The 25,698-nt window shown below is 45.6% G+C and overlaps 1 long non-coding RNA gene across 1 annotated transcript; it reads right to left on the minus strand.

The window, feature by feature from the left end:
- Positions 1–531: 531 nt before the first annotated feature.
- LOC115512628 lies at positions 532–17,114 on the minus strand. Its single transcript, XR_004343582.1, has 4 exons — positions 16,530–17,114; positions 12,961–13,145; positions 4,505–4,636; positions 532–633 (listed from the first exon to the last, which is right to left on the minus strand). It is a non-coding gene; the product is annotated as an uncharacterized LOC115512628 (long non-coding RNA).
- Between the last annotated feature and the right edge of the window lie 8,584 nt (positions 17,115–25,698).

A 25,698-nucleotide genomic window follows, 5' to 3' on the forward strand; every position in this document is an offset into this window, starting at 1 on the left:
CTGATCACTAGAATGCACTTTTCCTGGGTTGCCTGGGTGGCTCAGGTGGTCAAGCTTCCATCTTTGGTTCAGGTCTTGATCTCTTGGTTCACGAATTTGAGCCCCACATCAGGTTCTGTGCTGACGACTCAGAGCCTGTGGATTCTGTGTCTCCCTCTCTCTCTGCCCCTCCCCTGCTCACGCTCTCTCTCCCTGTCTCTCAAAAATAAAATAAAACATTTTTAAAAATTAAAAAAAAAAAAAAAAAGAATGCGCTTTTCCCAACTGAACTCCATCTGTCCTGAGCCATGAGAGGAGTCTGCACCTTGAGTTGAGTGGGAGGAAAATGAGGGTGGAGTACACCAGTCTTCCCCACCTGGCTCTCAGTAGCGCTGGGGGACACACTTCTGTACCTGTCCCTGTCTGGGCAATCCCACAAACACTAAGGACCTACCGTGAGTCTAGAACTGTGTTGCTAGATCAGTAACATTTGAGTAAATTTATGAATGAATGAATGAACAAATGAATGAATTGTACAGAACTCACCATTTTTATCCCTTTGGTTTTCTCTCACGTGTTTTCAACACACTTGTGACCAAAATTTGTTATAATCCAGACAATCTTGGTCCCAGAGTACATTGGAAATTCCAGGGCCTGCTCAAATGGAAATGAGAGAAAATCAGCTGAGACAGCAAAGGGCAAACCTTTTCCGAGAAGGTCTAGCAGCTAGCCCCAAGGCCAGGGGGCATGGTGAACTCCAGACCAGTGCAGTTCTGGGACTCAAGGTTCTAAGCAAGCATGTGGGGCAGGGAGTGGGCCTCTTGGCAAAAATTTGAGTTTATGGCTTATGTTATGACTGTTGTAGGTCAGAAAGGATCAGGAAGCTGGGTCCACGCCCAGGAAATAAGGTTGGAAGAAGATGAGAAGGTCAGGGGTCCAGCTTAGTGGAGATCTGGGGTACCCTCTGCGCCAGAGGAATTTGGATGCAACCAGGAAGTGAGGATGAACCAGACAAGGGACAACCAGACATTCTTCAGGGCGGGGAGGCAGGCAGCTGAAGACCATTGAGTGGAAAGAGAGGTCCATTCATCCCCCCCCTCTAAATGTCAGTTCCCTGTGCAAAGTGGGGAAGAGAGGGAATCCAACATACCACAGTCCTGGACGTTGTCCTGAACATTGGCTCAGGACAGAGGTAGACACGGAGCCCATGTGCTCTTAATGTGGCAGTAGGGGGTGGGTAGTGCCACAGCTATTTTCTAAGGGTTGGATGACAAATTAATTTATTATCCAAAGCAGAACTCTTTTGAAGAGGAAGTGTCATCAATAATTACTAAAACTAATAACTAAAAAACTGACTTTTCCTGTAACCTTCCAAAAGTATTTCACAAGCCTGCTTTAAAGAAGCAGACTGATCTAGAAGCAGGTGTTTATAAACGGGAACCAACGATTTCATGCTCCCTTCCTCTCCCATCCAGGAGGCTGGATTCCGGGACCCCCACCACATCCCCTCCCACCCCCACCAGCACCACCTGCATTCACCTACAGCTGGGAAGACAGCTTCAGCTTGTGACAACTCAGGTGCCTGTCACTCTTTGCTGCTCCTCCTGGGGACTTTCTCACTCCACGGGGCTTGCTCTGATGCCAGAACAACCAGCCGTGTGGGCAAATTAACTCCCCTGGGAGACAACCTTCAACCAACAGGAAACAGGAGTCAGTGGATTCGCCCCCACCTCCCTGTAGTGCGGTGGATGGCCCTGTGATGGCTCCCTGTGCTTTCTCAGGACCCTCAGTGTGACTGGGTCCCCTGCCCACAGCAGCAACTCATTGGCTTTTCTCTCTTCACTCCCTACTTTCTCTACTACACCCCTCGCTTTGCTTCCTGGGATCATCTCCCAAATAAAATACCTGTGCCCAAGTCTTGTCTCAGGGTCTGCCTTGAGAGGAATCCAAGCTAAGACACTGGACAGCAAAGGAAAAACCTCATTCAAACCTACATTAACTGTGCTTTTTTGTTTGTGTTGGACCCTAGGGATAAAAGGTAAATAAACCAAAGTCTCTGCTCTTGAGAGGAAAAGGAGGTGGTCAAAGCAATCATATACACTGGAACCAAATCAGCAGTGCTGGGTCTCCCGGATATAGATACTATAGATACGGATACAGATACGGATAGGGTCAGATACAGATACAGATACTGATACGGATACAGATACTGATACAAATACAGAGAGAAGGACATTGATTCTTATGAGGAATTGGTTGACACAGTATGGAGACCGAGAAGTTCCATGATCTGCCATCTGCGAGAAAGAGCCCCAAGAAAGCCAGTGGTATAATTCCAGTCTAAGTCAGAAGGCCTGACAACCGGGACAGACCACGGTGTAAATCCCAGCCCAAGGGCAGGACACTAATCTGGCTTCTGAATGAGTTTGCCCAGTGGAAGCCATAGCAAGGGATTGGAGGACAAAAGGAGAAAGAGGTTAAGGTATTTATTACCTGTCCGCAGTTCAGGACAGCAGCTGTGTTCTTTCTCTACCTAAAGTCACAGCTCTGGCCAGACAACTCTTTTTGTATTCCTGCTTTCATCAACCTCTGGCATCACGATTCACATCCTCCTGCCCTTTAGGCCTGGGATGATAATGGTGTCCTGTTGTTACCTAGTCCTTCAACCCTGTCCATACCGGCTCCTCAGTTAAATCCTTTGGAGTACCTGTTGGCTCCCTGCTGGGACCCTGATTGATATGGGGGCAGTTGTTTTTAATCCACAACGAGGACTGACACAAAGCAGAGGCAGAAGGAGTGCAGAAAAACATGGAGATACAAGAGCTCTCAGCTTATCAGCCAGGCTCAGATCTTATCTGAAGGCTCAACTGGAGAAGCATCCACTTCCAAGCTCACATGGTCATTGTTATATCAGAATTCAGTTGCACTGAGGGCCTCAATTCCTTGCCAGCTACTAGGTCAGTGGCTGCCCTCAGCATCTCTCCATCTGGGCCCCCACCATAGCAGCTTGCTTTGTCTAAGTCCAGTAAGAAGGAGAAAGCCTTCTGGCCAGACAGAAGTCACAATCATATGGACCCAAATCATAGCAGTGACATTCCATCACCTGTGCTATATCCCATGGGTTAGAAGCAAATCACAACGTCCTGGCCACACTCACAGGAGGGGATTATATCAGAGTGGGAACATCAGGAGGTGAGGATCATTGGGGTCATTTTACAGTCTGCTTGCTATGGGAGGAAGAAGGAGGGGTCATTCCTCAGACTTTTACTTATAAATGGTGCCATTGATCAAAGAAGGATGAAGAACAAGAGAATCGGGTTTGAGGGGAAAAGAGTGGTGTAATGAATCTTAGGGTCAGTGGGAATCTGACAGAAGGTTGTCTCCCAAGAAGTTTAGAATTGACTCCAGTCCAACTGTGTAAAGAGAGAGTTAGGTCTGGGGGACAAAGGATAAGGTTAGGCCACTGGGGACTCTGAAGGGAAGTTTTCCCAGTCCTGTTCATTGTTTTAGAAAAATCAAGTCATAAAATAGACCTGTGACCAAATTCTCTGTTGCAGGGTTACAGGGGAAGAAAACACACTTGTATTTTCAAGGGCGGGAGGTGCATGTTTTAAAGGATGCATTTCCACGTTACTGAAAGAGAGAAAGAACCAGACCAATTGTCTCAAGCTCTGAATTTATTCCTTGAAGAAAAAAGACAGGCTTCTTCGGAGAGAAAAATGATACTTACATGGACCTCTGGAGTGCCTATGAGTGCATGCTTTGGATTCAGAGATAAAGTAGCTAAAGGCCTGAGCATGGTGTGGGATGATACCAGGATCGCTGGGGCAGGAAACCTGGAAACTACTGGCCCATTCCCTACTACCATACTTCTTAGCTCTGTGACATGCAGCCTGTCACTCAGCCTCCCTGAGCCTCAGGGGCCAAGCCTTTTCCATGGGGAGACCATCTGTCTTTACTGTCCTGAGCTGTCTTGAGGACCAAATGAGAGCATTTATCCCATGGAAGGTTTTGGGGCGCCTGGGTGGCTCAGTCGGTTGAGCGTTCCGACTTTGGCCCAGGTCATGATCTCACGTCCGTGAGTTCGAGCGCCGCGTCGGGCTCTGTGCTGACAGCTCGGAGTCTGGAGCCTGTTTCGGATTCTGTGTCTCCCTCTCTCTCTGACCTTTCCGCATTCATGCTCTGTCTCTCTCTGTCTCAAAATAAATAAACACTAACAAAAAATTTTAGAAGGCACCTACTACGTGCAAAACACCACAGTGACTACAAAAATAAATAAGACTTAGGTCCTAACCATACTTAGCCTACAGACCTGTTGATCTTTGTGAATCTGCTCCATAAACTAGAGAGATAATAGAGGTGAAAATCTGCCCCAAAAACCCTGTTCCGTTGTGCCAATGTCATTACTAGGTTGAGTACAAAGCAGGAGTAGGTACAAAGTCCATTCAACTGCCCCCAAGAATTCTCTTTTCTATGACAGAGTCTAACAGTTTCTGATATGATCATACTTTTTACCAATACTTACCCATTCATATAACAAACACTCCTTGATGTAATTTTACAATCGATCTCATTAATAACAGAGAACCACACGCCAGCTTTGTGTCCTTGAATAATACCCATAAGCTCTTTGTATCTCAGTTTCTTCATCTGTAAACTGGTAATAATAACAAGAAGAAAATATTATCCCCCTCAAATGAGAGGGCCAAAAGAGAGAAAGGGTATACAATTGTTCTTTCAACTCACTCAACAATAAAATGTGAGCTAATTTACTAGCCTCTGTGTCTAAAGATCCTAGGGGTAAAGCTATGACCATGCAGCTGCAGTTGACATTGGCAGAGAACTTACAATCAGTGTTAAGAGGGATTCTCTCCCCCGAATCCTGTGGCATTCTGCTTCTTCTGGCTCTTGTTAGCGGAAATGGAAACCAAAGCTGTGGAACGCTGAGGGAAGTGCAGTTTAAGTCACAAGCCCTGACATCCCAGTGGAGACGCTGTGACTGCGACCACCCAGCTTCCCAGCATGACCGTGGGCCACACCAGCTGCCCAGGTTCTGCACTGACCCTAAGGATCAACCACGGGTCACAAAACCTCCAGGATCGGAGGTAACACCTTGATTCTATTTCAAAACAGACCCCCTCAGTTGGCTTCCGAAACAACGAGAACTGCTCAGAATGGCACGGATCCGTTAAGATACAATATGGGCATGAAGCTGCTTAGGTTTGGTTTTGTTGGATGACATCTATTTTTTTAAATGGAGGGAGAACGATCATGCTCCCCATTATTTAAACCCCACTATCTGCAGGTAAAAAGGCACCTTTCGGCGCTGCTTCACTCCAGCGGGTGTGAGCTACCCCCAAGCCAGTCAGCTGCACTCTTGCCTTCACACCAGCAGTGTTGAGGAGATTACCGTCCCCTCACACCCACTCTCTTCTTCTTCTAGCAGTAGACCCCCACTTACCAAGTATCAGCATAGCCTGTGGCCATGGAGGTTAGAAATAAAATCTTCCCAGCACCCTCGCAGCCATATATAATAATAATTATTATTATGTATTATATAATTATTATATAATTTATTATTATTATATAATATCCCAAATTATTATTATTATATAAGAAAGACACAAGCTCCTAGCGTACGTAAGCTTCTGTATTTGGGGGCATTTTTGTTATATCAGCTAAGCCACACCTGTGCATTTGTGAAAATATGCCTGAAATGTAGTACGACTCCACCAGCAAAAGAAATTGTTTGACTTTATCAGCTTTTATAGCTCTCAGACCTGTGACCAGGACATTGCGCTTCAAAGATCATCTCTGATGATCTCAAAGATCGTGTGCTTCCTTTTCTCAGTTCTCACGGCTTACAGGCGAGTATTAATCTCTTGGACCACAGAGTACATGGAAAGATCTTTCGTGATAGGAGATGTGGAGAAGGGCTGAGGACGGAGGAAATGGTGGCTGGAACATTAATTAAGCTCTTACTATGTACCAAAACTCCATACTTTATGTCCTGCCAACGATGGGAAGTAAATATAGTCCCCCATTCCCACTCCCCCCACCTTGTGTTAGATGAGGAAATGAGCTCAGAAAGGTTTGATCTGCCCAAAGTCACCATACGTCAGAGCCCAAATTTGAAACCCAGTCTACTGGTGTCGAAGCTGCTTCTCAAGAATGAAAAATCAGTAGATTAAAAGTAGGACTCGGGGCGCCTGGGTGGCGCAGTCGGTTAACGTCCGACTTCAGCCAGGTCACGATCTCGCGGTCCGGTGAGTTCGAGCCCCGCGTCTGGCTCGGGCTGATGGCTCAGAGCCTGGAGCCTGCTTCCGATTCTGTGTCTCCCTCTCTCTCTGCCCCTCGCCCGTTCATGCTCTGTCTCTCTCTGTCCCAAAAATAAATAAACGTTGAAAAAAAAAAAAAATTTAAAAGTAGACTGCCACAGGGGCGCCTGGGTGGCTCAGTCGGTCGAGCGTTCGGCTTCGGCTCAGGTCAGGATCTCACACTCCGTGAGTTCGAGCCCCGCATCGGGCTCTGTGCTGACAGCTTGGAGCCTCGAGCCTGCTTCAGATTCTGTGTCTCCCTCTCTCTCTCTGCCCCTCCCCTGCTCATTGCTCTGTCTCTCTCTCTCTCTCTCTCTCTCTCTCTCTGTCAAAAATAAATAAACATTTAAAAAAAAGTAGATTGCCACCTTACAACGGTTGTGAACCTTAAAATTATGAGCACTTTACGCTCACCTTAAAGCTGATAAGACCAAGAGAAGCATGATTCTGAGAAGGTAAAGGTCCCTGTATTTTTTTTTTTTTTTCATGTAAAATGTTGGCAACCGCTGCCCTTGCCTCCGAAACCCTCTGCTTCAGGATGGTGGAACGGTGTTCCTGGAGTGCCTGCCCATAATGCCTTCTATTCACCCACACATCTCCTCCTAACTCCTAGCAATCTCCATCCCCCCGACAGGTAGAGTCTGGTTCTCTAGTGGGACACAGTTGACTTGGAGGGACCAGAATCTGGAACCAGACCCATTCACCGAGGCAAGTTCCAGGAGGCCCAACCATCTGCCAGTGTTGGGATTCTGGATAAAGTTCCTACTATCCTCAAGCTTGTATTTAAGAGAGGAGAGACAGAGACTAAACACGTCCATATACGGGGTGAAGACGTTCAACTGGGTAAAGGAATAGAGGGGCAGAGGCAGCCGTCTTCCATCAGGAGGTCAGGGAACGTTTCTCCAAAGAGGACATTTGAGGACCACTCATTTTCTGAGTGAAACAAGAGAACAAGTTTGTCACACAAAGCAGGGGAGGAGTGTTTGAGGATGAGGACTCGGGAGCTCAAAGGCACCTGAAGAAAAGGTGTGCCGTTCTTGAAGTAGCAGGAAGACCGGTGAGAGCAGGGATTGAAAGACGGATTCCCTACTCCTGTCTCCCCTCCTCACAATGCCTGTGGTCCCCACAGGGACTGAACTGGCAGCAGTCTCCATCCCAGAATGGAATTCAGGTCCCCATTCCTTGGTGGCAGCCAGGAGAGACCAGATCACAGAGATGGTTACAGAAACAGGGCTTAAGGCCGGGATGCCAACAGCAACGGACCGGGTCTCAGGGACCCAGGAGCAGGCCAGTTAGTAGACCTGGAACATGAGATCAGAGTCAAGAAATGGGCAGATGTCTGGATGTGGAATCTCCAGGAAAGGAGTAGAAGGCTGTCTATGATCCCCACCTTCCTCACCAAACACCAACTGTGGACTATGCCTTTGTCTTGTGTCTTCTCTGCCTTTTGTATACTCCATTCTTGGAAGGTCTGCTGCCCAGCCCAACACCCTATGACTTCACATTCTTTGACTTTGCTCTTCTGTATTTCTGGAATTCCCTTCCCCTGAATGCCCTTAGGGGAACCATTCCTTCACCTACTTCAAGCTCTGCACGGATGTCACCTTCTCCGTGAAGCCCACCCTGACCACCCTCTTCTAAACCGCAAACACCAGGTCTGGGGATAAGCTCCCTTGCTAAGGAAGAGAACCCTGGGAAAGGTACCCGGTCCAGCCAAGGACAGAAACCAAATGGCACAGCACTTCAGGCGTGAGTCAGGCAGGGAGGGTTCCAGATTGCCGACCCATCCTGGCACACAGGATTCCCCTCTTTTTTTATTTATTTTTTATTTATTTTTTAATTTTTTTTTCAACGTTTATTTATTTTTGGGACAGAGAGAGACAGAGCATGAACGGGGAGGGAGGGGCAGAGAGAGAGGGAGACACAGAATCGGAAACAGGCTCCAGGCTCCGAGCCATCAGCCCAGAGCCCGACGCGGGGCTCGAACTCACGGACCGCGAGATCGTGACCTGGCTGAAGTCGGAGGCTAACCGACTGCGCCACCCAGGCGCCCCAACAGGATTCCCCTCTTGAGTGCCTTGAGAGATGTGGAGACCAAAATTAAAACTCCATCACTCATAGATAAACCACTGGTACCTTGGTCTTTGCCCATGATTTTTTGTTTACTTTTTAGAGGGGAATATAGATAACACATGTGCAAGTTTCAAAATTCAAAACACACAAAGGGTATTTCATCAAACATCCCTCCTGCTCCTCTTGCCATTCAAGTCCCTGTTACTTCCACTGAAACCCACAGACCATCATCAGTGCCTGGTGTATCCTTCCAGCGGTATTTTCTAGATAGCCTACCCAGCATGTTCCTATTTCCCACCTTTGACCCAAACGGTAGCCTACCGTTCATATGTTCCTTGCGTTTTTCACTCAAATGTCTTAAAGATCACTTCATTACACCTCTTCACTCCTTTTCACAGCTGCTTAGTAATCTCTTTGGGGGTACTGTGGAGTTTTTTGTTTTGTTTTTTTCAGCAGTTCCCTCTGGACGAACACGTGGCTATTTCCAATACATGCTCGCTACAAACAGCACTATAGGGAGTGACTTTGGCACAGATCATTTCCCTCTGGGCTAACTCCAGCGGGTCAGATTGCTGGGTCAAGGGTACGAGCATTCCCAGTGTTTACAGCACCAAACCGCCCGTGTTGGGGAAGCCCCTCTGCTGGCGTGTGTGTGTGTGTGGGGGGGGGGGGGGGGGGTTAATCTTGGCCCTCTCGTGCCAAGGAGCACACGCGGCTCCCATGCGACTACCTCAGCACAAATTCCACCTCGGCGCTCGGCGTCCGGTGCACAGTGGAACCCAGGACATGTTTGTTGGGTGGGTGGGAGGGAGGATGAGCGGAGGAGTAGATGGAGAACAGAGAGATGGGCATACAAACAAACCCATGATGAAATTCAAGACGGATCCAAGTACAGCCTCCTTCCGGGAGCTCTGTGTCAAAGTCTACACTGACTCCCCCACTTTCAGTTGCCAGGGCCACCGAGGCTAAGACTTCGTTGTTCACACGTGCCCCTTTCGTGTCCTCAGATTAGGGGCAGGTTCCTAAAGGGCCCCAGGGGATGGAGGTGGAGAGCACAGCAAAGGGACTCCCAGCTCCCCCGCTTACTCGCTGTAGGACCCTGGGCGCATTATGAAATTGACCTGGCACCAGTTGCCTTGAATACCCGCTGGAGATGATCGCCTGCTGCCCACCTGCCCGTAGGTGTACTGGGAGAATTGGGCACGCTAATGGGAGGAATGAGCTTAGCATATGCCTGGCCGATAGCAAGCCCTCAGCAAATATTCACTGTTCCTTGTGATTGTGCTTCTACTGTATCTCCTCCGGGGCCTAGAGTAATGTTGGGCACGTGAGAGGCAGTCCCATAATATTTCCCCGCTAATTCTGTACACTTTAATTAACACTCAAGTTTTGGTTGGAAGATGCCATTCTTCCGGCACGCACGTTGCCTTGGATTCCTGCCGAACATCTCAGGCTTTATTTGCCTAGCTCAGGTCAAGGCAGGCTTTGAGCAAGTATACGTTAACTTATTCCATGAATATTTAATTTTATCTACTAAGAGCCCAGATTACAGCAGTGAACAGGACAGCAAAATCTTTGCCCTCGAATTTTAATGGAGAGACAGCCCATGGAGCTGAAGTAAAAGAGGCAGCCAGCCACTCTGGGGGATCCACTGCGTGAAATGACTTTGTTTGGGAAGTTGCACCGGCAAAATTATCCCATGTCCCTGGCTGTTTGCTCTGCTCTCCAGTTCATTTATTTTAGCCATGAAGCTTTACCTAAATGCTCTGAATTTCCTCTTTCCTGAATATCCCTTTAATCAGATACACCCTCTTCCTCACCTCCTTGATCTTGCTCCTCAAATATAGTTGCTAATGATGTGTGCATGTGCCAGACTTGAACAAATGTTGAGCTGCTAACTGCTCTGTGTCTGTTAATTTCATACTCAGCTCGAGCAGGGATCCTTGAGTTACAACAGATGCTGCTTCCCCGGGGCTTTAGCGCCCATCGATCAGCTTGGTGGATGAGGAAGGAAAGGGAACTTTCCTCCATGACTGCCATTTGAATATAATTTATTGTGCCCTGAAAGAAAAGTGGAAAAAAGAAAAGGTACTGACAGGCTATAACACAAATGAATGGTGACGAATGACACTCAGATTTCAGTTTCAAAGGAACATGCTTTTAAACCAATAAATGATTGCAATGGTGACATGAAATTCTCCAAAGCTGTGCCAAATGGGCCCCTTCTAAATGGTCAAGGTGCTGGAGTCCTCTGGGGAGTCCAGATTGATAATTATAATAAAGAAAATAATAAGATAATCGCATAGCCTTTAAGAGCAAGGACACCTTAAACAGGCTATGTGAATTTGGATCGCAGTTCCCCGCTTGGGCAAGCCAGCTAACAAATCCTCCTGTGTAAGTGAGGATGACAGTGACACCTGAATGGCCGGGTTGTTGCCAAGTTTAAATGAGTTAATATAGAGAAAGCGATTAGAACGGTGCCTGGCACTTACAAAGCTCCAGATTGATGTTTGTTTGCTCCATTTATTGTGATTAATAGTGAATTTTACTGCCAGGTACCAACCTAAGTCTTCATTGTACTTTCCCCTCCTCCCCACCTCATGACATCATGATTACCCTTACTCTTCACTAAAAAAAAAATTTTTTTTAATGTTTAGTTATTTTTTGAGAGAGAGAGAAAGAGAGACAGACAGAGTGTGAGTGGGGAGGGGCAGAGAGAGAGGGAGACACAGAATTTCAAAGCTCCAGGCTCTGAGCTGTCAGCACAGAATGCAATACAGGGCTGGAACCCACGAATCGTGGGATCATGACCTGAGCCAAAGTTGAATGCTTAAATGACTGAGCCACCCAGGCACCCTTTGCCCTTACTCTTTAGAGGAAGGAATGGCCCTGTACTTGTCTTCCAAATCCACTAGAATTTCTGACTTTGCTCTTACCCTTATTTATGAGTATCTTCTGTTTATTTATTTGCATTTGCAATCATTTATAGAAAATTAAACACTGGAGGGACACCTAGGGGGCTGTCGGTTAAACGTCCGACCTCAGCATTAGGTCATGATCTCGTGATTCGTGGGTTGGAACCCTTTGTGGGGCTCTGTGCTGACAGCTCAGACCGTGGAACCTGCTTCGGATTCTGTGTGTGTGTCTCTCTCTCTCTGCCCCTCCCCTACTCATGCTCTGTCTCCCTGTCTCCCTCTCAAAATAAATAAACATCAAAATTTTTTTAAAAAGAAAAAATAATTTAAAACACTGGAAAAGAATACCCCAAAAGTATTCATAGGATTTTGAGGGACTACTTTTCTACCTATTTTTTCTGTATTTTGCAATTTTCTAAAGATAATTGTGTGTATTTTTGTAATGGAACATATAAAATGAATGTTTAAAACTGAAGGAAGAGAAGATTAAGTCCATTCTTCCTCTTCCTTGAATAACTTAATCACCCTCCTCATCAGGGTGTATTAAGAAGAAATCAATTGCACTACTGGGTATTTATCCAAGGGATACAGGTATGCTCTTTCGAAAGGACACATGCACCCCCATGTTTATAGCAGCACTATCAACAATAGCCAACAATAGCCAAAGTATGGAAAGAGCCCAAATGTCCACCGATGGATGAATGGATAAAGAAGATGTGGTATATATATGTATACACACACACACACACACACACACACACACAATGGAGTATTACTCGGCAATCAAAAAGAATGAAATCTTGCCATTTGCAACTACGTGGATGGAACTGGAGGGTATTATGCTAAGCGAAATTAGTCAGAGAAAGACAAATATCATATGACTTCACTCATATGAGGACTTTAAGATACAAAACAGCTGAACATAAGGGAAGAGAAGCAAAAATCATATAAAAACAGGGAGGGGGACAAAACAGAAGAGACTCATAAATATGGAGAACAAACAGAGGGTTGCTGGAGGGGTTGTGGGAGGGGAAATGGGCTAAATGGGCTAGGGGCACTAAGGAATCTACTCCTGAAATCATTGTTGCACTATACGCTAACTAATTGGGATGCAAATTTAAAAAAAAAAATTAAAAAGAAAAAAGAAGAAGAAATCAGGAACTCAGTACCACAGAGGGGACAAGACTGGCTATGTCATTCTTGCTGTGTGCTGAAGGGTTGTTGCTTTCCCTGGGAACTCGCCTGACCTGTGAGCTGCCCGAGCCCATGCAACAGCATAATTTCATAGGAAGAATTTCTTATACCCGCTGCTGTGTTGAGAAACACCGCGTGGGAATAAAGCCACATTTATATCCTAAATCATTTAATATTGGAAGGAAAACAAATAACAACAGCCGCAGAATCGCCCCTACAAAAAGGTGAATCGCTTGAATTTCAGGCAGTTTGTTAGTTCTTTGTGCATTGGGCACTTCTATTATCAGGGGCCTCGGGGCCAGCATCTGAGGTTAATTAGATGCTACCTTGCGGCCATCCAGACCATTTCTCCTGTAACAATACCACTCACACCTTTATCTTTTCTAGTTTCCTGCTCGCTTGAAAATCTATCGAGAACAGATTGTAGGCTTGATAGGTTGGATACAAAGAGAGAAAATAAAATAAAATAAAGGCAGTCTTACCTCGCATTCACCGCATTGAAGAAAGCAGGACACAAGCCCTCGGGTAGATCGTCTGAGCGCAAGCATTCAATGGAGAGTCGAAGTCCTTTTCAGTCAATCTACAGTCTTCACAAATCTTTAGCCTTTTGTGGAAGAAGGGTGATGGCAATGGCAATAGGGCATGTTCTTCCACTCCAATTCTGCAACTTAATGTTACAGCAGAAACCCAAGGGGAGAAATTAGAATTGTCTGAAAGGTCAAAATGTGATAGAACTTTTTATCGGTTACATATTACCCAACTAAGGCTGTGCAATAAATCGCCCACAGCTTAGTGGCTGAAAAAAGCAACAGCCTGGGATGACTTCTCCGCTGGGTGGTTCTGCTCAGCTGGGCGAGATCGGCTCACCTTGATGGGGCTCACCCATGCCTCTGTGGGCAGCTGTGGTTGGCCGGGGCTGAGCCTCCATTGGGCTCCCTTGGCCCTGATCCACTCGGTCTCTTAAATTCCATCAGGCTAGCCCAGGCTGGAGTGGATGTGCGCACACGCTCTGAGTCCTAAGCTCAGAACTGACATTCCATCACCTTCCACTGCATGCCATGGGCCAAAGCATAATAGAAGCCCGCCCACATTCCAGGGAATGGCGGCAAAGTCATGTGGCAAGGATGTGGGTCCAAGGAGGGATGAAAATTTGGCCCCACATTTGCAATCAATCTACCATACACAATCGTGAAGCATGATGGTCTGTGAAATTAGAGACGGCAATTGTGAAATACATTTCATTGTTGAAATTTGTTCTGAGATAGTATAAACCATAAGATCTTCATCAACGTCAAAGACAAAAGTACTCAAAATTTTAATCAAGGACCGCCTGAGAAGACATCAGCCATAACCAGCCAGTTTGTGTTCCAACCACCCCCCACCCCCCCCACCAAGAAGGTTTTCCTCTCTGTAAGGCCTGACCTCAGGGTTTTTCTACTACAGTCTAGTTTTAACAGAAGGTAGAAACATAACTTGGGCAATTTTTCTGTACCCCCGAAACACCCTCTTTTAAATGCAATCCTAGGGGCACCTCGGGGCTCAGTCAGTTAGGCATTCGACTCTTGATTTTGGTTCAGGTTATTGACGAGGGAGCATAAGGCAAGCTGACAGGCCACAAACACCCCCCCCCCCCCCCCCCCCCCCCAAACCAGGTGGGATGTGTGTGATATTCCTCAGGCACTCCTGGCTGCCCAAGAACAAAGAAAGGGGGAAAACAAATGGTTAACTGATAGAGAGCAGAGTCCGGCAGGACCTGTCTCCATCACCCCTCCATAGTGATGCGGGAAACAGAGGCAGAAGGAAATGGCAGATAGAACCTTACAACCTGTAGCCTGTTGACAAACATTTGAGGCTGGCAGAGTAAAGTGTTTCTCCAGGAACTCCTTACTGTCTTAATGTTAACACTTTGCTAGAGGAAAAAACAATCCTAGCTTGACAATAGCTAGGCCTCCAGGATCCTGTGACTCTTCTTTAGCATATAAAAATCTCACTAGAAACTTCCCCTGGACTTTACCTCCCCCACGCCCATAGTATAGACCCAGTTTCTCCTCATGGTCCTGTCCCTATGCTTCAACAAAATCACCTTTTTGCACCAAACACATCTTCAAAAATTATTTCTTGATCATCGGCTCTGGACTCCATGAACCCCACTATCACCCCCCCAAAACCTCATCAGTTATGATCTCGTGGTTCATGAGTTCGAGCCCCACGTTGGGCTCCATGCTGACAGTGCGGGATTCTCTCTCTCCCTCTCTCTACTCCTCACCCACTCTCTCTCCCTCTCAAAATAAATAAACTTAAATAAATAAATAAATAAATAAATAAATGCAACACTAGAAATTTATAGTCAAAACTGCATACATGCTATGATTGCAACCATGAAAGCTATGTACGTGTAAGAACAAAGATGCACCAAGAATACACAAAAGGGGTGGGGTGCCTGGGTGGCTCAGTCGGTTGAGCATCCGACTTCGGCTCAGGTCATGGTATCGCAGTTCGGGAGCTCGAGCCCCGCATCAGGCTCTGTGCTGACAGCTCAGAGCCTGGACCCTGCTTCGGATTCTGTGTCTCCCTCTCTCTCTGCCCCTTCCCCGCTCATACTCTGCCTCTCAGAAATGAATAAACGTTAAAAAAAATTTTTTTAAACAAACAAAAAAAAAGAATACACAAAAGGGAAAATTGTTACATTCAGATGATGAGATAGACGATGGTGTTTTTCTTATTTTCAAAATGTTCTTTAATGCTGGGTTATACTGTCTTACAGTAAAAACGGAGAGGACGTAAATAAGTTGAAAGCAAAGATTAATGAGCATTTATCTTCAATCGTGTCCACACGGTGCAACAACCACCACCCAGTCCTTGTCTTTCCATTTTATAATCTTCGAGGCTCACAATGAAATATTCAAATGCCAAGAAACACAAAAGCACTTCAGGATTGTACTTGCAGAAGAGTTATGCGACTCCACTATCATTACTTAATTCATACAAAGTGTCTTAAATAAGTGGTGTTATCTTCATCTTGTGATTTTTTTTTTTTTTTATTTATAGATTTCTATGAATGTGTCTAATGATGACAAGCCGGCAGGACCCATGTGCTGAAGCATATCTCACAATGAGATCACGGTAATTTGAGAAAAAAAATAACAAAAGAATAATCAGGGCCATATATTCTCTGGGTGGTTTTGAATACAAATGCAAAAATTGTGGTAAATGTCACAATTAATGTATCTGAAGCCAACTAGAGAAACCTGGCCCAGTAGGAAACATTTTCACTTAGAGTGCCAAGTAATAAAGTTAACTTAACGTAACAGCAAAGGAAACATGCTCCCTATTTTGTTTTCTAGAGTTGGGCACAAAGCTTTTAATCTTAATTAGACGCTTGATAAAAGGAGGCAGCGCTGTTGGAATCAGAAAAGTAGTTTTTGCTCTCAGGACTTAGCTCGTAAGAGGTGGTCGGATGATCGGCCTATTCTTAGATTCCGCCCCTGCCTCAGACTTCCCTACACAGACCAGAAATAACCACACTAGGAACATTTTATATCCATGCTGATTCTTTTTAAAATTATTTTTGCATACATTTTCTCATGTAATACCCTTCCAACCCAGCAGACTAAATAGCACAGACATTATCATCTCCACGTTGCTAATAAAGAAATTAAGACACAAAGAAATGTCAGTAACTAGTTCAAGGACATACAACTGGTGAGTGGCAGGATGGTCAGGATCATCTTTCTGAGCGGCAGAAAAGGAGGACAGTGGGAGAAGACACATGTTACTCAGAAAAAATGTATAATATTACACACTGGATAGAAATCAAAACTACAAAAGGCAAAGAGATCATTTAAAATGCCCCTAATTCCACGTATGAGAGCGGAACACTTATAGCATCTTGGAGTAGTGCCTTCCAAATACACTGATCTTGTTTTGTATCTCCCTGAGCGCGTGGAAGCAAGAAGAAGAGAACTTCTACGTTCTCCCCCACCAACCCTACCAATCCCACATCCGTGCCCACAAACTCTGCCTTCCCTGGTGCAAAGGATGAACTATGTACCTGTCTACGTTCTATTCTGCACTCCATTCAATTTCCTTCCACCTGCTCAAAGATTTGCTCTGCAGTAGCTTCTCATCGATGCCTTCTATGCCAGATCGTTTCCATCAGTAAGCAAACACCATAATTTCTCTCATATGGAACAAAGAAACAAATAACGGACATATCTTGGTCGTCCCTACATCCCTCTCCTGCTCCAGCCCCATGTCTCGGCTCCCCTTTACAGCACACCGTCTTCAAAGAGTTAAGCAGACTTTCCAGCTCTGGTCATCTCTTGATCACATTCCAAGCAGGCTTCTATCCCAGCGACTCCACTAAAACCGTCCTGGTCAAAGCCAATGACCTCCACGTTTCCAATCCAACGATGGGTCTTCGGTGATTTTCTTAACCCTGCAACAGCACTTGTCACCATAGATTGCTCTCTCCTTGAAATACATTCTCCCTTTGGCTCCTAGGACACCACCCCTACTTGGTTTCCTCTACCTCAATGGTCACTTCTCACCTTTGCAGGCTATCTTTCTCAGTGTTTGACCTTTTCATTTGTATATCTCTACACCCACTCAGTTGATGATCTCATCAATCCCATGGTCCTTTTTTTTAATATGAAATTTATTGTCAAATTGGTTTCCATACAACACTCAGTGCTCATCCCGACAGGTGCCCTCCTCAATGTCCATCACCCACTTTCCCCTCCCCGTCAACTCCCATAATCCCATGGTCTTAAACCACTCATCACCAGCCCTGATCCTCTTCTGAACTCCAGAATCACATGTCTCTACTTGGACATCTCATAGGCAGAGCTAACACTCACTGGCAAGTTTCACTATGGTATTATCATTGGTTTATAAGTGTCATCAGCTCTGAATAGTGGAGAATCCTTTCTGATTGGCCAGCATCTGTTGAACATCTGTTGATTTTTTTTTTTTAAGATTTTATTTTTAAGTAATCTCTGCACCCAATATGGGGATCGAACTTACAACCGTGAGATCAAGAGTCACATGCTGCACCAACTGAGCCAGCCTGGTGTCCCATCTGCTGATATATATACTTTTAATGTTTTATTTTATTTTTTCAACGTTTATTTATTTTTGGGACAGAGAGAGACAGAGCATGAACGGGGGAGGGGCAGAGAGAGAGGGAGACACAGAATCGGAAACAGGCTCCAGGCTCTGAGCCATCAGCCCAGAGCCCGACGCGGGGCTCGAACTCACGGACCGCGAGATCGTGACCTGACTGAAGTCGGACGCTTACCGACTGCGCCACCCAGGCGCCCCCGTTTTTATTTATTTTTGAGAGACAGAGAGAGACAGAGCATGAGTAGGGGAGGGGCAGAGAGAGAGGGAGACACAGAATCTGAAGCAGGCTCCAGGCTCAGAGCTGTCAGCACAGAGCCAGACGCGGGGCTCGAACTCATGAATCGTGAGATCATGACCTGAGCTGAAGTCAGACACTTAACTGACTGAGCCACCCAGGTGCCCTTATCTGTTGATACTTTTTAATATCACCCCAACTAGGTGGCCAACTCAATTTTTAAAGGGCCCAACTGAAATCTTGATTCCCACCTCCCACTACTCAGTTTTCTCCAAGTACTTCTCCATGTCAACAAACATTCTAGTACTTACTATTCTTCTTGCCAAGACTTCACTCCCTCCAGATTCCTGCATGGCTCGCTCCTTCACTTCATTCATGTCTGTTCAGGCATCAGCAGTGAACTCCTCCCTCAGCATTCTGCTTAAAACAAGAGACCTTACCTCTCCCATATTGTTCTTTATTCCCTTACCTCTTTTGTTTTTCTGCATTGCTTTTCTCATTAAGTGATTTATGAGATGATAGACCATGGAAGGATGTGATACATGATATGGCCGACGTGCTGATTCATGTGTTTATTTTCAGTGTCCCTCCACTACAAATTAAACCTTAGACAAGCAGGGACATACTTTAAATTCTGGTTCAGTGCTTTAGATCTAGGGACTAGAATAATGTTTTATACGCAAGACTTTCTGTCTTCTAGGAGAAACGTAAGTTAAACAAATAAATGGGCACATGTATCATGGCACACAGACATACCTCAGAGATATGGTAGGTTTGGTTCCAGAGCACGGCAATAAAGGGAATATTGCAATAAAGCAAGTCAAATGAATATTTTGGTTCTCCAGTGCATATTAAAAGTTTGTTTACACTATATTGTAGCCTAAATGTGTAATAGCATTATGTCTAAAAAATACAATGTACATACCTTGATGGAAAAATAATTTTTTGCTAGAAAATGCTAACCCTTATCCGAGCTTTCGGTGAGTCATAATGATTTTGCTGGTTGGAGGCTTGATGTTGAAGGCTCCTGACTCCTCGGGGTGGTGATGGCTGAAGGTTGTGGTGGCTGTGGCAATTTCTTCAAATAAGACAACAATGAAGCCTGTCCCATCGATTGGCTGTTGCTTTCACAAAACATTTCTCTGTAGCATGTGATGCTGTTTGATAGCATTCTACCCACAACAGAACGTCTTTCCAAATTGAAGTCAGTCCTCTCAAACTCTGCTGTTGCTTTTTCTTTTCTTATCTTTCTTTCTTTCTTTTTTTTTTTTTTTTTTTTTTGAGAGAGAGACAGAAAGAGTGAGCAGGGGAGGGGCAGAGAGAGGAGAGAGAGAATCCCAAGCAGGCTCCACACCGTCAGCACAGAGCCCGAGGTGGGGCTCGATCTCACAAACTGTGAGATCATGACCGGAGCTGAAATCAAGAGCTGCCCGCTTAACCGACTGAGCCACCCGGGCACCCCTACTGCTGCTTTGGCAGCCAAGTTTATGTCATATTCTGTGTTCTCCTTTGTTGCCATTTCCACAGTCTTCACAGCTTCTTCCCCAGGAGTGGACTCCATCTCACGAAACCACTTTCTTTGCTCGTCCATGGGAAGCAGCCCCTCATCTGTTCACGTTTTGCCCTGAGATTGTAGAAATTCCGTCACATCATCAGGCCCCACTTGTCGTTCTAGTTCTCGTGTTATTTCCACCACGTCTGCAGTGACTTCCTCCACTCAAGTCCTGAACCCCTCCCAGTCATCCACGAGGCTCGGAATCAACTTCTTCCAAACTCTTGTTCATATTGATATTTGGATCTCTCCCCATGAATCATGGATGTTCTTAATGGTGTCCTGGATCACTAATCCTTTCCAGAAGGTTTTCAATTTACTTTGCCCAGATCTAAGAGGAAGCACGACCTATGGCAGTTATAGCCTTATGACATGATAAGACCTGAAAGTCAGAACAACTCCTTGATCCATTGGCTGCAGAGTGGACATTGTATTAGAGGGCCTGCAAATGACATTAATCTCATTGTCCATCTCCGTTAGAGGTCTTGGGTGACCAGGAGCATTGTCGACGATTCTCTTGAAAGGAATCTTTTCTTTTCTGAGCAGTAGGTCTCAACAGTGGGCTTAAAACATTAAGTAAACCACGTTGTCAACAGAGGTGCTGTCATTCAGGCTTTGTTGTTCTATTTATAGGATACAGGTAGAGTGGATTTAGTGTAATTCTAAAGGGCCCTAGGACTTTCAGAATGGTTAGCATTAGCTTCAGTGTAAAGTCACGGCTGCATTAGCCCCTAACAAGAAAAGAGTCAGCCTGTCCTTTGAAACTTTGAAGCCAGGCCTTGACTTTTCTTCAGCTGTTGAAGTCCCAGATGGCATCTTCTTCTAATAGGAGGCTGTTTCATCTGCATTTAAAGTCTGTTTAGTGTAGCCACTTTTCTGAATTATCCGAGTGAGACCTCCTGGGTAACTTGCAGCCTCTCCATCAGCACTTGCTGCCTCACCTTGCACTTTATGTTATGGAGACGGCTTCTTTCCTGAAACCTCACGAACCGACCTCTGCTAGCTTCAGACTTTTCTTCTGCAGCTTCCTCACCTCTCTGAGCCTTCACAGAATTGAAGAGAGTTAAGGCCTTGCCCTGGATTAGCCTTTGGCTTAAGGGAATGTTGTAGCTGCTTTGATCTTCTATCCACACCACTCAGACTTTCTCCGAATCAGCAACAAGACTCTTGCTTTCTTATCATTTGTGGGTTCACTCGAGGAGCACTTTTAATTCCCTTCGAGAACTTTTCCTTTACATTCTCAGCTTGGCGACTTGGTGCAAGAGGCCTGGCTTTCGGCCTGAACCTTATCTCCAAAATGTAACCACCAGGCACTTGTAGTTAATGAGCACTTGAAAGGTGACTAGTTGGAACTGAGATGTGCTGTAAGTGTGAGATATATACCGTACTTCCAAGATGAGGTACCAAAAACAGGAATGTCAAATATCTCGTTAATAACATCATATTTATTATATGTTAAAGTGATAATATTTTAGATAGATGGGGTTAAATTAACACATTGTTAAAATTAATTTCACCTTTTTCTTTTTACCCTTTTCATGCAGCTACTAGACAATTTGATTTACATATGTGACTCACATTTGTGGCTCTCATTACATTCCTAGTCTAGACTCCTGAGGGAGGGCACCGAAATCCCATTAATTATTCATTACTTTGAGCTAACCAGTCATTCTTTCAGAAATCGACACAGTCCAAGGCTCCCAGACTTTCATATCTTTTCTTAATTTGTTCAGTGTGAACCTTCCTACCAATTACCTTAGGAAAATAAGAATTTTTATGTTGTTATAGATGAAAAAAAAAACTGCACCCATTGGCTAACAGTTTAGAATTCTGAGTTTAAATGAATTACTTACCATTCTTTTATTTAATTTGAGCCCAGAGTCTCTGATTGAAGGTGGGCAGGTTAAAGTCAGGGAGAGGAGTTCTCCTTTCTGTGCATTTTGCCAGATCCCCTCTGGCTGAAGGACATCAGCCCTCTGAGTAGTAACCAGTCTCTCAGATGAAACTTCTGAGAGAAGTTTTGAAAGTGCCCCTGGTTTTGAAAGTGCCTCCTTTGGAGCAATGCCTACTTGCTTCTGTGGTTTTCTGGGCTGAACATCTACCAACACCAGCGGAATCAACGCCGTTTACCACGTTACAACTGCAGTTTGCATCTCACCCCTTTCCGTTTGCAGTAACTTGATGTATGAGTTCAGGATGAACTCAACGACCGAACGCCATCTGAATTCATGTTATTTTAGGGGGTGGGGGCGGCAGATTTTATTCACCCCTCGTCAGATTATTCACGGGTGGGTGTTTATTTGGGGCTTGTTGCATCCCAGGTACTGGGAGGCGCTGAAGATCAGGGGTGAGTAGGAAAAACATAGTCCTGTCCTTGAGAAGCACCCAGTCTACACTAGCGACAAGACACTGAATAACAGATGGTAAACAAAACTGCCACAGAAATAATTGTGTAATGCAAAATTTTTATAAGAACCGCAAAGGCGGGAAGGGGATGCCTTGACTTGTCTGGGGCAACTAATCTAGACAGATGGGTGACATGGAACCCAGACTCTACATGAGAACTAGAAGAAAAAGAGCAGGGACACCTGGGTGGCTCCGTAAGATGAGCGTCCAACTATTGATTTCGGCTCAGGTCATGATCCCAGCGTTGTGGGTGCTGAGCATGGAGACTGCTTTGGGATTCTCTCTCTCTCTCTCTCTCTGCCTCTCTCCCCTGCTCAGGTGCACACATGCACCCATGCTTTTGCTCTCTCGCTCTCTCTTTCTGAAAGAAAAAAAAGGAAAAGGATCAATTGCAACAGATTGTATTTCTCTCAAAGGGTCAGGACCACGCGTCCGTCCCACATGCTCTTCCAGAACCTGCTACTCCTCTATCAAGTGGCCGAGTGTGCATCTCCTCGGCTCGTCCCTTTGCCCCCAGGGCAGGTGTCTGTGAATGCCGTAAGCAATAGAGCACTTTGGAAAAGATGCCCCGTGACTTCTGAGGTAGGGCCTCAAAGGCAATGCAGCTTCCCATTAGTGTCCTCTTTTGGGAGCTGCCCTGGGAAGCCGGGCACACAGAGAGGCCCCCATGGAGCAGAACGGAGGCCCCCGTCCTTGGCCCTGGCTGGATTCATGGCAGCGGATGCCAACCTTGCCAAGGAAAGGGAGTGAAGTGCAAACACCGGGAGGCGTGCAGATTTGGCGGAGGGAAGGAGGGGGCGTTCCTCTTGGTGGTACCTACTCTCTCCGAGAAGTGTGAAAGTGAAGTCGCTGGCTCAGAGTGAGGGGGCCGGAGGAAGGGGAAGTCAGGTGTTTGCAGAGCAGGGGGCATCCAGCTAATTAGAAAGACACAATAAGATTACTGGGCAGTGTCGAGATTGTTGGACATTATTGAAATAATACCAATCTGTGAGATTTTTCCCCAAATCCCCTTATCAGCTGGGAGGCAGGCACAGAGAAGGCAGGTGTTGGGACTGGGTTCTTCCAGAACGAGAAGACAGGAAGGACAGTGGACAGCACACGGGGTCGGCCATATTCAGTGGGCAAGGGAAGAACTATAAAGACGCACTAAGGAAAGGCAAGAAATCCGGTGGGACAAGAGAGAGGTTGATGGACTGGAGGGCACAGCTGGGGTCAAAGAACAGCTCCAGGGAACAAGGCCTGAAAAAGTCAGCAGAAGAATAGACAGTCATGTCAGGGAAGTGGGATTTTTTAAAAATAATGTTTATTTATTTGTTTTGAGAGAGACAGAGAAAGAGAGAGCAGGGGAGAGGCAGACGGAGAATCCCAAGCAGGCTCTGCCCTGACAATGCAGAGCCCGACGTGGGGCTCGATCTCACGAGCCGTGAGATCATGACCTGAGGCCAAATCAAGAGTCAGATGCTTGACCAACTGAGCCACCCAGGTGCCCCAGGAAAGTGGGATTTTAAATGGAGAGTTTCAGATGGGGACTGAGATCACTGCATAATCGTTGGCTCGTATTTGCCACCTCATCTCTGTCTTAATGAATACATTTCTGGTGATTATAAAGGTTGATATGGTTAAAAAAAAAAAAAAAACAAAAACGTGCAGCAGAAAGAACACTTTGGAGTCAGACAGACCTGAGCTGAGAATAAGGCTCCACTGTGTGACCCTGGGCAAGCCTATTTATCTGCCCAATTTTGACCTCTAGCTCCTTTTCTCCTTATCAGTATCAAACAAAGCTGTAAAAATAAAATAAAGTGATGTATATAGACAGATATAGATATATAGACATATATTGATACATATTGATATATAGTCAGATATATGGATATATATTGATGGAGGTTCAGATATATATCTGAAAGTGATACACAGTTATATCAATTTATATGTATATAGCCATTATACATATACCAGATATATAAATACTAGTTATATAAGTATACATGTCTTTCAGATACAAATCTATAGAGAGATAGATATCAGTTTATGTATACTATAGATATATAACATTCTCAGCACATAGCAGATACTCCACAAATGTTAACCCATCACACACACACACACACACACACACACACACACACACACACACGCCCATCCTCCTAATCACCCACTTTTTTTCCACACTTAAGAAATTAAGAACCAGCTGATTTAAATTATAATCCTCCGCTGGTGCTCACGCCTTAAGAATTGATACTTTCAGACCCTGGGAAGCCTTCTCAGCCGTCTGGGAGACAGAACCAGTAGTGTGAGGTTTTCCCAGGCACTTGGTTTGCATGAAACAGATGTCCACAAACCTTTCATTCATAAAACACCCAAGCCTGGCCTTGGGTAGAGAGCAGACTAGAAATAACCAGGTCTTTCATGCACTTAGGCACTGAATAGAATTTCTATTCCCCCCACCCCTCTGAGAAGGCCGCTCTTGACGTTGTAGCAATAAATAGATTCTTTTTAATGTGGATATCAATTTAGAAAATACTTGGACACCCAGTTTTCATCAATGGATACCAAAATGGGCTTCACTGTCTCTATAATTTAGAAATGACCCTACTCAATGTCAGCAGCCAGGAGACCAAATTTTCTCAAACGGGCACCTTCATTTCAACCACTCTGTCTCATCAGAGCCCCTATTTCAAATACCCTGTCAGGCTGTGCATCAGGCCATGTGTCTGGTTTGGGGCTTTGAACACATGATCGCCAGTGAAAGACAGAGGAGAAAGTAGGACATTCTTTTCTTCTCAAACTTAAAAGAAAATTGCTTATTACAAAAACAACATCCTAGCAAGAAACATGACCAGAAATATTACTGAAAGAAAAATTCACCCCTGAACCAAACATACCAAGAAACCAAAATGTTTTCTTTTTCCATGGTGCCCTTTGCCACTCCTAATTGGTGAAATATTTGTGATCATAGCGTTGTTTTTTTTTTTAAAGGCAACGCCGAGGTTGTGTGAGCTCCCAGACGTGCCCTCTCCCACCCTCTAGCCCCGCACTTCTACCGGATCTATAGAAGCAAATCCTCGGCACTGCCTTCTTCTCCTTCCCAGCTCACCTGCAGATGGCCCAGATGAAATCCCAAACTCTCAATCAATCAGTGTTTCAAAACATCACCTACTCAGTGTTCAGCGCCCTTGTAAACACAAAAGGGGTGGGTAGGAGGGGTGGTGGGGAAGAAAGAGAAGGCCTGGTCCTGACTCTCCAGGGGCGTAGCCATGGCAACCGGGAGGAAGCCGCAGAAGGGGTGGAAGAAGGGCACAGTTACAGTGAGAGGCCAGGGCCCAACTGGGGTTCTTGCCCCGTTTCGCGAGTGCAGGATGCAGCTGCCTTCTTTGTCCCTTGTGAATGAAGCCACTGATTGTGGTTCCTGGGGCAGTTTCCCAAAAGTGTGTCATGAGAAAGAGGCAAGATGTTAATGTGCTAAGGAGAAAAACACACACACACACACACACACACACACACACAATTCCACGGCCAGATGAGTTAGGGACAGGAGGGTTAACAAACAAAACAAAACAGGTTTCTTTCTGCGGGAGGTCTCAGAGCATGACTACCGCGCACTGCGAATGTCAGTGAGGGCGCTGAGGCTCGCTGCCTTTCCCGAGCTTGTGTGGCCCCGGGGAAGGACACCCGGAGGAGCCAGTGTCTAAGGAACACACGGGGGAAAATGCAGCTCCAGAGTATCCACGCCGCAGACCATAGGCCAGATTATACCAGATTCTGCCAGATACTTGCCGGTCAGAGGAAGCCTTCTCTTTGCCTTCCTTCCCATGCCTGGAAAATGCAGAATGCAAGGGAAAAAAGACGTTAGGCGCAGCCTACCCTGTGCAGAGAGGCCCAGAGGGGAGCGAGAAGGAAAAA

Source organism: Lynx canadensis, chromosome B1 (assembly GCF_007474595.2).
Source record: "Lynx canadensis isolate LIC74 chromosome B1, mLynCan4.pri.v2, whole genome shotgun sequence".
Lineage (NCBI taxonomy): Eukaryota > Metazoa > Chordata > Mammalia > Carnivora > Felidae > Lynx > Lynx canadensis.